The sequence below is a fragment of the Leptodactylus fuscus genome, chromosome 6 (assembly GCF_031893055.1).
Source record: "Leptodactylus fuscus isolate aLepFus1 chromosome 6, aLepFus1.hap2, whole genome shotgun sequence".
NCBI lineage: Eukaryota > Metazoa > Chordata > Amphibia > Anura > Leptodactylidae > Leptodactylus > Leptodactylus fuscus.
In genome coordinates this window covers 92,658,105-92,671,371 of record NC_134270.1, presented here as the reverse complement: position 1 = coordinate 92,671,371, position 13,267 = coordinate 92,658,105, and positions in this window count along the sequence as shown.

The window sequence follows — 13,267 nt, the reverse complement described above, 5'->3', positions numbered from 1 at the left end:
CTTGACTGTTCTCACCATTCTTCTTCTCTGCCTTTCTGATATTTTTCTTGGCCTGCCACTTCTGGGCTTAACAAGAACTGTCCCTGTGGTCTTCCATTTCCTTACTATGTTCCTCACAGTGGAACCTGACAGGTTAAATCTCTGAGACAACTTTTTGTATCCTTCCCCTGAACAACTATGTTGAACAATCTTTGTTTTCAGATCAATTGAGAGCGGGCAGTCCATGCTCCGCGACCATCAAACATAACTGAACTTGATCCAGGAACTGATTAAAAGCTCCAGGAGGCGACTAGATCCTCTTTGCAAAAGGAGGATCTACTAAATATTAATGGCACTTTTCTGTTGAGGTGCCCATACTTTTGCACCGGTCAAATTTTGGTTTAATGCATATTGCACATTTTCTGTTAATACAATAAACCTCATTTCAATCCTGAAATATTACTGTATCCATCAGTTATTAGATATATCAAACTGAAATGGCTGCTGCAAACACCAAAATATTTAGAACTAAAAATGATTAAGATTAATAGGGGTGACCAAACTTTTTCATAGGACTGTATAAAAGGAATATTGTATGGGAAGATCAGGGAGCCATCATACTGTGTGAGAGTCACTAAAGGGCATTATACTATGTGAGGCCATTGAGGGAGCATTATAATTTGTGCAGGTCAGGGATTTCTAGGAGGTAGTGATGGGGGGGGGGGGGCACTTATGAAATCTTTGCACAGTGCTCACCGTGCTTCAAAGAAGGGTCATACCAAATATTGATTTTTCCACCTGTTAGGGCTAGTTCACACATGAACTGCCCGCGCGGGTTTTGACACCAAGAGAGACGCGGCGATCCGCATCTCTTTCTGCTCAAAACCCACCTGCTGCGACCATCGCGGTCGCGGCTTTCCCCTCCGCTGCCGGCTCAAATGAATGAGCTGACATAGGAGGGTGCTGCCTCCGCCTGAAGAAAGGACATGTCGCTTCTTTTCTCCGCTAGCAGCAGCCCGCCGCTAGCGGAGAAAAGAAGCCTGGCGGTCTGCAAAGACCACCATTGTAAGGGGAGGTTTTTGACGCAAAATCCGCTGTCAAAAACCTCCCCTTTGCTCACGTGTGAACGAGCCCTCCGAATTCAACCCTCCAGATGTTGCACAAACTGTACGAACAGAGAAAGGCCATAAACTATTTATTGATGATCCAAGTGGACAGAGCTACTCCTGTGTAGCTTCAATGTTAGCCAGTGGTAGATCATGCGTGACACCTGCCGTTTAAGTAGGCCACTTTATTAGTCAGTCACCAGGACTACTGGATGAACAATGTCATTCCACTGACTCATATCGTGGAAATGATGCTGATCTGGCTGGTCAGGGGACTGGAGACGTGGCACCTACATCTCACGGCCACATGAGCCCTGTGGGAGCTGAACTGGAGGAGCCGGAAGAGTAAGAGGGAGAGGAGGAAAACGAGGAAGATGGGCAGTTTGCAGTGGTGATGGATGCAGGCAATCCCTTGTGCAAATGGCCCAATGCACGCTCACTTGCTTGCGTAGTGACAACTGAATTGTCACCATTCGGTAGAGGGATGACTACTGGCTCTCCAGCAGACCCTCCATGTTAGACCCTCGCTACCAGTCAAAAATGGGGGCTTTTTTTTTTATATATATATATATATATATCTTTTACACCTGCTCGGAGGGAGGACAAACTATATAGAGGCATCCTATGTAGTCATTTGGCCGCTGCCTATCTGCACCATCGTCCATCCTCTCAGGGCCCTGAGCGCTCACGTTACACTACCATGGCAGCTGAGGGGGAGGCAGAAGCAGTAACAGCTACGTCAACAGAAGCCTGAGCCTAGAGTCACTGATGAGCTGCTTTCTTCACCCACATAGTGAAGAAACTACTCATCAGCAGCTAGACACAGTGCAAAAGCTAAACTAGTAAGTGGTGACCTACCATCATCGAAGATCCACTGAACTACTGGCCAGACAAACAATTTGTGGCTGTAACTGGCCCAAAGTTTGCCCTGGAAAAGCTGTCCTGCTAGGTCAGTAGTGTGGCATCAGAGCAGGTGTTTAGTGCAGCCATAGTTACCCAAAATGTGGAGAGACTGACCTTTATGAAAATTAATAAAGCCAATGCCTGATGCATCAGATTAAATCATCCATGCTGCCTCAGTCAAAGCTTGACAAAAAAAAAAAAAAAGATCGGAGTCTTCTGGTTACCTGCCTCAGCTACTATTCTGATGTGGCCACCCCGCCTGATGCCACACATCTGATGGCAAGTGCTCCTTCTTACAGACACCATTGTGAGCGGGTACTGTTTATGCCACCCACCTGTCCACGCCCCAGGTCACTCTATGGCCTCCTAAGGCTTCTGCCACCTCCACATTGTCACCTTGCCACTCTATGGCCTCGTCATGCTTCTGCTACCTCCACATTATGTCACCTTGCCACTCTGTGGTCTCCTACTGGTGCTGCCACCTCCAAATTATGTCACCAGGTAACTTCTATGGCCTCCTAAGGCTGATGCTACTTTCACATTATGTCATACATTGCCTAGAAACGCCAGACATTCTATAGAATGCCTGCTTTTCATACATTATCTGTAATATACAGTATATATGTATATTATGGTTTATGTCACATTCATTATTAAAGTTGATAATCTGTCAGATTTTGAATTTGTATTTTAGCTTGTGGTTTATGTGTCAGTTGTTATGACATACTGTTTTGCAATATTGCACATAGTAGTTTGGTAATTGATTGGAGGGTGGGACCCATGGTCTCTGGCTTTAAAACTCAGTACACTTTCAGTGTTAATCATGCTATCACTAAGACATTACACACTGAAAAGCATAAGCAAGTATGTGGACCTGGGATGCCTTGAAACTCATAGTTACTTTTTACCAATGAAAATTAAAAGTAAAATTTTAGTTATTTATTTTTCTGGATGATTTTGTCAGTTGCTGGAAATCTTTTCCTTTTGGAGTATGGGCCTCTCACCACCGGGCAACAAGCAACGCCAACAGCTCAAGCTTGTTGTCACTCTTGCTCTACTATATTAGATCAAAACATACAGTAAAGTATAGCTTGCCAAGCAAAGAACTCTGGACTTCAGGTGGGTCAAAGCAAAAGAACAAATGATTCACACATCAGCCATATATTTAAGCCGATGCAATTGATACATCAGAAGAGCTATGTAATGGAGCTCAAAGCTTTAAAGATGTGACTAATGAAAACATTAAATAGATTTACTAAAATGGGCCCACCCCAATATCAATCCCAAAATGTACAGATTCTGTCGAGGCATCAGCAAGAATGGTAGTAGCTTGTTTAAAGGGGTTGTCCCATCAAGGGTCTTTGTAAGCTATACTGATAGCTTATGTAAATTGAACCTTTTCCTAAACATATTGCTTTAGAAATTCAGCTTTGTTTGTCTAGAATGTGAATTTATTCCTCCTATCATTTACACAGCGTTGTTATAACCACGGACTTATAGGACAAGTGACAGCACTCACTGCTCTTACCAGTATGACAATCGTTCAGCTAATTGGAGTTTTGCTGATAATGCAAAGTCTGTTAAACACACAGATAACACCTAGCCTGTTCTATACAAGCATCTGCATATTATCTGATCTGCATAAGTGTCCTGTTCAGCCAGAGGCAGGAGGGGGAGAAAAATACAGGAAATGAGAAGAACTGACTGCAAGCAAAGCTGGAGCTTCAAATGGACTGTCACGGGCTCCCAGGTCATTCTGAAAACACCATCAGCCTTTTAACCCCTTCCCGACATGCGCCGTAATAGTACGGCGCGTGTCGGGTCTGTAACTATGGCGACCGCCCAGGAGCCGGGCGGCCGTCATAGCCGCCGGGTGTCTACTGCTTCAAGCAGTAGACAACCGGCTCTAATGCCTCCGATCGGTCCCCGGACCAATCGGAGGCATTAACCCCTCCGGCGCTGCTGTCAAAGGCGCCGGAGGCGCCATTTTCCCGGCGGCGCATGGGCGCCGCCATTTTGGCAGGGATCGCCGGCTCCTGGAGCATGATCCAGGGCCGACCCCCCGTTGCCATGACAGCCGGGAGCCTTGTTAAAGGCTCCCAGCCGGTCTGCAAATTCTCTCTTTTGCAGGCTGGTCTATGCAGCCTGCAAAAGAGATGATGCTTTATTGCAATGCATTAGCATTGTAATGCATTGCATTAGTGATCAGACCCCCTGGGGTTCAACACCCCTAGGGGGTCTAATAAATGCAAAAAAAAAAATAAAAAAAAAGTAAAAAAAAATATAAAAAAAATATAAAAAGTATTAAAAGTTCAAATCACCCCCCTTTCCCTAGAACAGATATAAAAGTAGTTAAAAACTGTGAAACATATACATGTTAGGTATCCCCGCGTCCGAAATCGCCCGCTCTACAAATCTATACAAATATTTTTCCTGTTCGGTAAACGCCGTAGCAGGAAAAATAGTCAAAAGTGCCAAACCGCCGTTTTTTCACTGTTTTAATTCTGATAAAAATTTGAATAAAAAGTGATCAAAGCAATAACATTTCCCGAAAATGGTAGAACTAAAAAGTACACCCAGCCCCGCAAAAAAAGACGCCCTATGCATCCCCGCACACCTATGTATAAAAAAGTTACGGCCGTTGGAATATGGCGACTTTTAAAAAAAAAAAAATTTTAACACAGTTTTGGAATTTTTTTTTAGGGGTCAAAATGTAAATAAAACCATATAAATTTGGTATCCCTGGAACCGTACCGAAACACAGAATATAGGGGACATGTCATTTTGGCTGCACAGTGAACGCCGTAAAACCAAAGCCCGTAAGAAAGTCGCAGAAATGCATTTTTTCTTCAAATCCACCCCATTCTGAATTTTTTTCCTGCTTCCCAGTACATTATATAGAATAATTAATGGTGGCATCATGAAGAAAAAATTGTCCCGCAAAAATTAAGACCTCATATGACTCTGGGAGCGGAGAAATAAAAAAGTTATGGGGTTTAGAAGGAGGGGAGTCAAAAACGAAAAACGAAAATCAAAAAATGCCATCGGTGGGAAGGGGTTAATCAATAGGCTCTCTCAGCTGAGGCAAGGCCGTTTTGTTTACAACCTCAGACACTAGTACATCAATAGGAATTTAATTCCAAAAATCTGTATCTGCTGAATACATAGGAATCTCTTTCCTAATGCTTTAGGAATCATAAACCTCATTTCTGCATTACTCCACTCATCTTTAAAGGAATTCTACCACTAAAACACATTTTTTTCTAGTTAACACGTCGGAATAGCCTTTAAAAAGGCTATTCGTCTCTTACCTGTGGAAGTGCTCTCCGCCGCGCCGTTCGTTCAAAATACCAGTTTGTACCGGTATGCTAATGAGTTCTCTTGCAGCGATGGGGGCACCGCAATTTCGCGCATGCGCAGTACGTTCGGCAATCTTCGCCGAACAGAGCGTACTGCGCAGGCGTCCGACAGACGCTGAAGAAGCAAGGGGAGGACACCGAAGACCAGAGAGGCGGCGCTGCGGTCGGTTTTCGAGCTGCAATGGGGACACCCCCATCGCTGCTCCTGTGATGGGGACGCCCCCATCGCTGCAAGAGAACTCATTAGCATACCGGTACAAAACGGTATTTTGAACGAACGGCGCGGCGGAGAGCACTTCCACAGGTAGGAGACGAATAGCCTTTTTTAACTAGAAAAAAATGTGTTTTAGTGGTAGAATCCCTTTAATAAATTTAAGTCCAGTTTTGGGCACTGGAAAAACTGTTTCTGTAGTATTAGACCATAGAGAATTTTTTCCTCCTCTCCCCCCCCCCAAAAAAAAAAAAAAAAATATCGATAGTTGATCAGACTGCCTATAGAAGAATTTCTATTGACATTTTTTTTAAAAAATTTCCTCTCTTTGGAAGGAACTACACCTTATTCGAGCCCTCATGTTCCATACACATAAAGGTAGCTTTTGAATCAGATGAGGCTATCAATTTCAGGTTTTTTTTTCAAAGGAGGAAGACTTTCTACAGAAGATTACATGCCGCCGTAGAAGCCTGAAGTCTAAATAGCATTCTTATATTGTCAGACAGTAGTTTCCTCTTGTTTCACAATTTTGTGCAAGAATCGCAAAGCGATTTTTTTATATTTGAAAAAGTAGAAAAAAAACTTGGCCCTATGCATTAAAAAGTTCAAACTTTATTGAAGATGTCCAGGTAAAAACATATAAACGGGAGAAGGCACGGTCAATGTATATATGTTTTTACCTGGACATCTTCAATAAAGTTTGGACTTTTTAACGCATAGGGTGAGTGCCAAGGTTTTTCTATTTTTTCAATACTACTTGGACTTTTCTTCACTTAGAGCACCACCCTTATACAGCATTTTTTATCACCCCTATCTAGGCTATTGCTCATCTAAGTAGTGCCACCTCGCTCCATATACGCTGCGATTTTTAAAAATAATTTTCAGAGTATTTTTTAGTTTTAGATTTCACTGGTGGAAGTTTGTCTCTCTAAACATACAAAAAACATTAAACTATTTAGAAACTGATACAAAAACAGGGACAGTAGCTAGCAGTATGGCCTCAGCCTTAAAGGCAGCCTGACACTCTTGCCTTAGATACCACATATGAATTTCAATTTGCAGCCAAATATGCTGATGGCCCAAAGGCTCTGCCAACTAAACTCAGTCTTGGATTGGTAGAAGAGTGGGCTCAGTGGGAAAAAAAAATGGGATTCCTATGCAATCTGGCCCATACGCTCTCTTAAAAACAGTAGGAATAGTTAAAAGGGAGAGTACATTGCATGTATTAGAACAAAAAGGGGGTTAAAAAGAAACAAATTAAGATTATTTCCATAAATAATATATAATATAATAATAATATAATATATAATTTGTATATAAAAAAGGGTAAAATGGCAAAACCTAAAAGACATAAAAACTAAAGGTTGCACAAATGTAAATACAAACTACCAGTTAGTATCATCATAAATGTAGATATGAACTTACCTATATCAAAACGGACATTATAAAGAATTAGTCAAAAACAAACATTCTCAAGGGCTTTGTACAAACCACCACACTCCATGATCCACTGTTTGTCACCTGGATACCACACCCTGAGGAGAGTTGACACCCAGCTGCTCACCAGTGACCGTATTAAGAGAGAGGCAGAGGGAATTAGAGAAGAAAAAAAAACACCTGCTACAAGGGACCTGGCGGTATAGGTCATCTTCTTCCATGTTTGCTGTGTCCCCTATATGGCTTGTGATAAGCTACAAATGGAAATTCTTATGTTCTTCTTTCAACTACGGAATTCTTCTTGCCAGTCTTCCATGAAGGCCAGATTTGTGGAGTGCATGACTTATAGTTGTCCTGTGGACAGGCTCTACCACTTGAGCTGTGGATTTCTGCAGCTCCTCCAGAGTGACCATGGGCCTCTTGGCTGCTTATCTGACCAGTGCTCTCCTTGCTCGATCTATCAGTTTAGGTGGACGGCCATGTCTTGGTATGTTTGCAGTTGTATACTTTTTCCATTTTTGGATGATTGATTGAACAGTGCGCCTTGGGATATGCTTCTATAACCGAACCCTGCTTTAGACTTCTCCACAACTTTATCTCTGACCTGTCTGGCGAGTTCCTTGGCCTTCATTATGCTGTTTGTTCACTAGTGTTCTCTAACAAACCACTGAGGTTTTCACAGAACAGGTGTATTTATACTGAGACTAAATTACACACAGCTGAACTCTAATTTCTGAAGGCCGTTAGGGTACTGAATACTTTTGCATGGCACACTTTTCAGATTTTTATTTGATTGACATTTTGAAAACAAGGTCTCATTTTTGTTCAAATTCAAAATGATGTGCTAGTTTGTGTTGGTCTATCACTTAAAATTTCAAATAAAATTCATTTAAAGTTTGTGGCTGTAAGGTAACAAAATGTGAGAAAGTTCAAGGGATGTGAATACTGTTGCTTATTAGTAAATCTGATTCATTCTTTTATTTTAATCAAGACATTAGAATACTCTAAAGTTCAGTTGCATTTACAATCATAACTTGGGGATTAAACTTTGCACTAAACAGGTGTAATAGGGCTCTTTTCTTCTTTTTGCACAATTCTTAGTAAACACTAAAGCATGGTTTAATCAGAATTTAGCACTTGCAAGCATGACTGAGAGCCAGACCCATGGATTATGATGGGGTCCATTGGGTGACTGCTGTTTCATACTGAAATCGTCAGAAAGAAAAGTCCTCCGTGGAGAACTTTTCTCTCTACCGATTTCTGGCGGTTTCTGTGGCCAAGTCACCAATGGCTTCTGTCACAGGAACTGAAAAACAATCTTGCAGCAAGGGGCCCTTGACTGTAGAAAACATCCACATTTGACAATGGAATCTGATGTTAGATGTCCATGACAATAGCTGTTGCCAGTCACTACCAGTGGGTCTCAGTATCTAAAATGGCACCATATTTAACCTCTGAAAGAGGACCTTTCACCACCTCCAGTTCTTAGAATCTGTTAGTAGGTGCTTCTCCACCACTTCCTGCACAGATTGATTTTTTTTTTTACCTCTAGCTCCCACTGTTCCCAAGCAATTAGTGCAGTTAGTTTTGGTGTCAGATATGCTACATTGGCTCTATACTGTAAGAAGGCAGTAACAGGCAGGATCAGCAGCTTGTTGAAGAATACAGGAAGAGAGAAGAAGAGACAGCAGGCAAAGCTGCTGAGATAGTGAGATGGGAAAACCCATTTAAAGGAAGATAGATATTTAATTTTCATTCCTGGGCACCAAACTGCTCCCCAGCGGTGAGGCTGTCAAATTAAGTTTGACTTTTATGTCAGGTGGAAGTCTTTGAAAGGTTCAAAGGCCTGCAAATACATGAATATTGCGCTTTGCCTGTAGCAGGGCTTCGTAGTAATATAGAGACTGAACCACTGTTCTAAGTCAATATATGGTAAAAGTGATCTAATGATCAAATAACATTTGAACATCTGTGGCAGAAACATCAAATCCCCGAAGGAAAAAAATCTTACTGAACATACAACTCAGGAACTACCAATCAGTCTCCACCCTTATGGTCACAAGTAATAGAAAACACAAGGAACAGGCTAGCACAGCCATTTCACGGAGTAGTATGAACATACTATCGCATTATCACAATAACCTTGCCTATTTCTTAGTAAATGACGTCATATCCATGGGTCACATGGCCACGCTGCAGCTCAGTCCCATTAACCGAATTGAGCTGTAGCCTTCCAATGAGACCAAAAGACATGACATCACTTCCTAAGAACTAGTAGTAAGCAGCCATGTTTTCAAGTAATGCACAACCACTTGAAATTGCTGCATGCAGTTTTACAGAGTAAAGCCAGTTGCACACACCGGCTGCCAAAAATGAGTGGCACGGGTGGCGGCGCACAATTAATAGGAGCTACTGAAGAAGGGCTGCAAAACTGGACAGGAATAAGACCTGTTCCACAGTTTGTGGCCCGGGCTGTCAGCCCATACACATGACCGTGTAATTTAAAAACAAAAAACACAACACTGAATCAGCTCTTACACAAATACTTACACATGACTTGCTCATGGCTAAGAACAGAAACAAATGAACCGTTTTCTCTTAGACCTTCCATGCCGCAATTGACATAGTTGACTATCCCATCCTTATAGACTCAAAGAGTTCCTGTGGAATCAAAAGTTCTGCAATGGTTTAGTACCTTCCTCAATGACAGACCACAAAAGAGTATCCCCTGGTTACTCATAACCAATCCCCTCAAAATATGCGGTTCCATAGTGCTTGGTTGTACACTCAATTCCATCGGCAGTTTACCTCCTATCACTAGCAAAATTAACCCAGTCATGGCCTGACCTATCACTGTTATGCAGAGGATAGCAAATTATATATCTTTCAAGCTCAGCATCAATGACCCATCTCCAGCCATAAAGTCATGCCTAGCTAAACTACACGAATGCCAGCAGGCTAAAGCTGAACCTAGAATTCCCTCGGTGTGCCTACTCCTAGGTTCCCAGAGTTTGTCCCTTTGTTGCTGTGCCTTGCACGTTTCTCTTCCCCTCCCCTCGTGCTAGTCTATTGCCTTGTTCTCCTCCCCTTACTGCTGCTCGTTCCTGGCTCTTGTCTTAGCTATCCCCCTCCTGTTCTTTCTCTTCTTGCCTTCTCACTTTAAGTTTTTGTGTTTTGTTGCCTCTACAGAGACTGGGGTTTCCCCCCTTAGCATTTGCTTTGTGCTGTGGCCCTGCGTGGCCTCCTCGTTTTCACTTGGGATATGTTGTGTTGATTACACCTAAAGCTGAACCTGAATAAAAGTTGGAGGTCAGTGCTTAACCCCTTCGTTTTTGACTCTCACCCCCCCCCCATTCCTTCCATACCCCATAACCTCTTTTTTTACTTTACCACTCTCAGAGCCATATGAGGTTTTAATGTTTGCGGTAGAAATTTTTCTTCATGGTGCTACTATTATTTTGTACAATGTACTGCAGAATGGGGTGGATTTGAAGAAAAAGTGCATTTGTGCGACTATCTTACACGCTTCATTTTTACAGCATTCACTGTGCAGCCAAAATGACAAGTCACCTGTATTCTATGTTTCAAAGGGTTTTTCTATTAAAACCGTTTTTTTGTGGATAAGATATCAGAATAGCCTTTAGAAAGGCTATTCATTTCTTACCTTTAGACGTGGTCTCCGCTGCGCTGTTCCTTAGAAATACCGTTTTTTACCGGTATGCAAATGAGTTCTCTTGCAGCGATGGGGATTTTAATGGTAGAATCCCTTTCAGTACGAATCCAACGACACAAATTTTTCTAATTTACATTTTAACCCCTTAAAAATCCAAAACTGTCAAATTTTTTTTCTGAAAGTCACCATATTCTGACTCCCATAACCTTTTTATACTTCCATATACGGGGATGTATAGGACATCTTTTTTTTGCAAGACCAGGTGTACTTTTTAGTTATACCATTTTGGGGAATTGCTTTCATGACTTCTTATTCAAATTTTTATCAGAGGCAAAACAGTGAAAAAACAGAGGCACTTTTGACTATCCCTGCTAATGAGTTTACCAGACACCCAACGGATATGGTGGCCACCATATTTAAACACCCAGCATCCGCTGTATTACTATGACATATGTCAGGAAGGGGTTAATGAGACATACATCCACTACCTCTACCCCTAGAAAATACAACCCTTCAAATTTCAGACCGTACAAAGCTTAAAGAGGACCTTTCACCTCCTGGGGCACATACGGTTTAATGCACCGCTAGAAGGCCGACAGTTCAACGGCTTTCCCGTTCTGTGCCCCCAGTGAAAAGCTATCGGTGCCAGTACCGTACATTGAATTCAGCGCACTGACGGCTTTCTAGCGGTGTATTAAACTGCATGTGCCCCAAATGGTGAAAGGTTCTCTTTAAGAGTAGTTATTGATAGAGAAAACCTCCCTCCCTCTTTCTTTCCCTCCAGGCGCCTGTATCATGTTTGACGTTTCCCTGTTCCAGCTAACTTATAGATATTAAACCCCCAAAAAACAAAGCAAAAAACCTACCGCAATCCTTACAAAGCTCCATATACCAAGTGCATAAAATTTGTTTTTGAAAGTTTTGAAGTTTTTATTAAAAGGTAGTAAAACAAACTATGCTTGGTATGGCCCTGCTCGTACTGATCCACAGAATGTGTCCCTTTTACTACACAGTGAACACCACAAAAACAAAACCAATGAAACAGTATTATTCCTCAGTTATAATTACTCCTACATTAAGATTTTTTTTCTTACAGCTATCCAGCACATTGTATGGAATAAAAAGGTGTAACTAAACCTTCAAACAACTTGAAGTGACTAAGTCACTAGAAATGAGCGAGTAGTATTTGATCGAGTAGGTATTCGAAGAATACTACGGTATTTGAAATATTAGTACTTGTTCGAATACTATCACTATTCGCAGTAAATATTCAATTCAGAACCAGCGTTGATTTGCCAAATGCTATACAGTGTATAGTATTCGGCAAATCAACGCTGGTTCAGCAGCAGGCTCGTCCTTGCTAGTCAGGAGAGCTGGCAGCTTGCTGTTACGAGGGAGCTGACTTTTTCTCATAGGAATGCATTGACCAGCATTGATTGGCCAGTGTACAGCATTTGGCCAATCAACACTGGTTCTGCCGGAGGCTCATCTGTGAGGAGGCGGAGTCTAAGATCGGACCACAGCAGTCTCCATTGTGGTCCGATCTTAGACTCCGGCCTCCTCACAGATGAGCCTCTGGCAGAATCAGCGTTGATTGGCCAAATGCTGTACACTGTATAGCATTTGGCCAATCAATGCTGGTCAATTATAGTAGAAAAAACAGCGAACACAAGCCGGCAACTGCTCCGAAGGTGTATGATAAAATTAAACTTTATTTCAAGAGTACATACAAAAATAAACAAAAACAATAAAAAACCCCATTAAAAACGCCAACGCGTTTCGGAACAAACCTGCCTTGAAAAAGGAACGACTTGTTCCGAAACGCGTTGGTGTTTATGGGGTTTTTTTGTTTTTGTTTATTTTTGTATGTACTCTTGAAATAAAGTTTAATTTTATCGTACACCTTCGGAGCAGTTGCCGGCTTGTGTTCGCTGTTTTTTCTACTATATTTGAAGACGTCCACCAGTTCTGTATGTGCCGTGCACCCTGAAGAAAAGTTCCACTGCAACAACTTGATTCAATTGGGTGAGCTCTCAAAAACTTTTTTCTTATCTTAATGCTAGTCAATGCATTCCTATGAGAAAAAGTCAGCTCCTGCATAAACGCAAGCTGCCAGCTCTCCCGACTAGCAAGGACGAGCCTGCTGCAGAACCAGCGTTGATTTGCCGAATGCTATAGCATTCGGCCAATCAATGCTGGTTCTGCAGGGTGAGTAAGGGCCAGTTCACATTAGCGCTTGCCTCCCTTCCGGAAGGATTCTGGAGGAGGACCCCCCCCCCCCCTGAACGGAATATCAGCGCAACTGCAAGCGCTGTGCAGTTAAAGCGCATGGACTAAAGACTAAAATGGGGTCCGTGCGCTTTAACTGCACAGCGCTCCTCCTAAACACTCTCCTCCTGCTATTTGCGGACTTGGTGACCCTCCTTTAGTCGAATAGCGGTTTCTCCTGAAACGAGCATTTTTTCCCATAGACTATAATGGGATTCGACATTCGATCGAGTAGTCGAATAGTGAGACTCTACACGAAGCGAATATCAAATATTTCACTACTCGCTCATCTCTATAAGTCACATTATATCCAGAAAGAGTGACTCCTAAA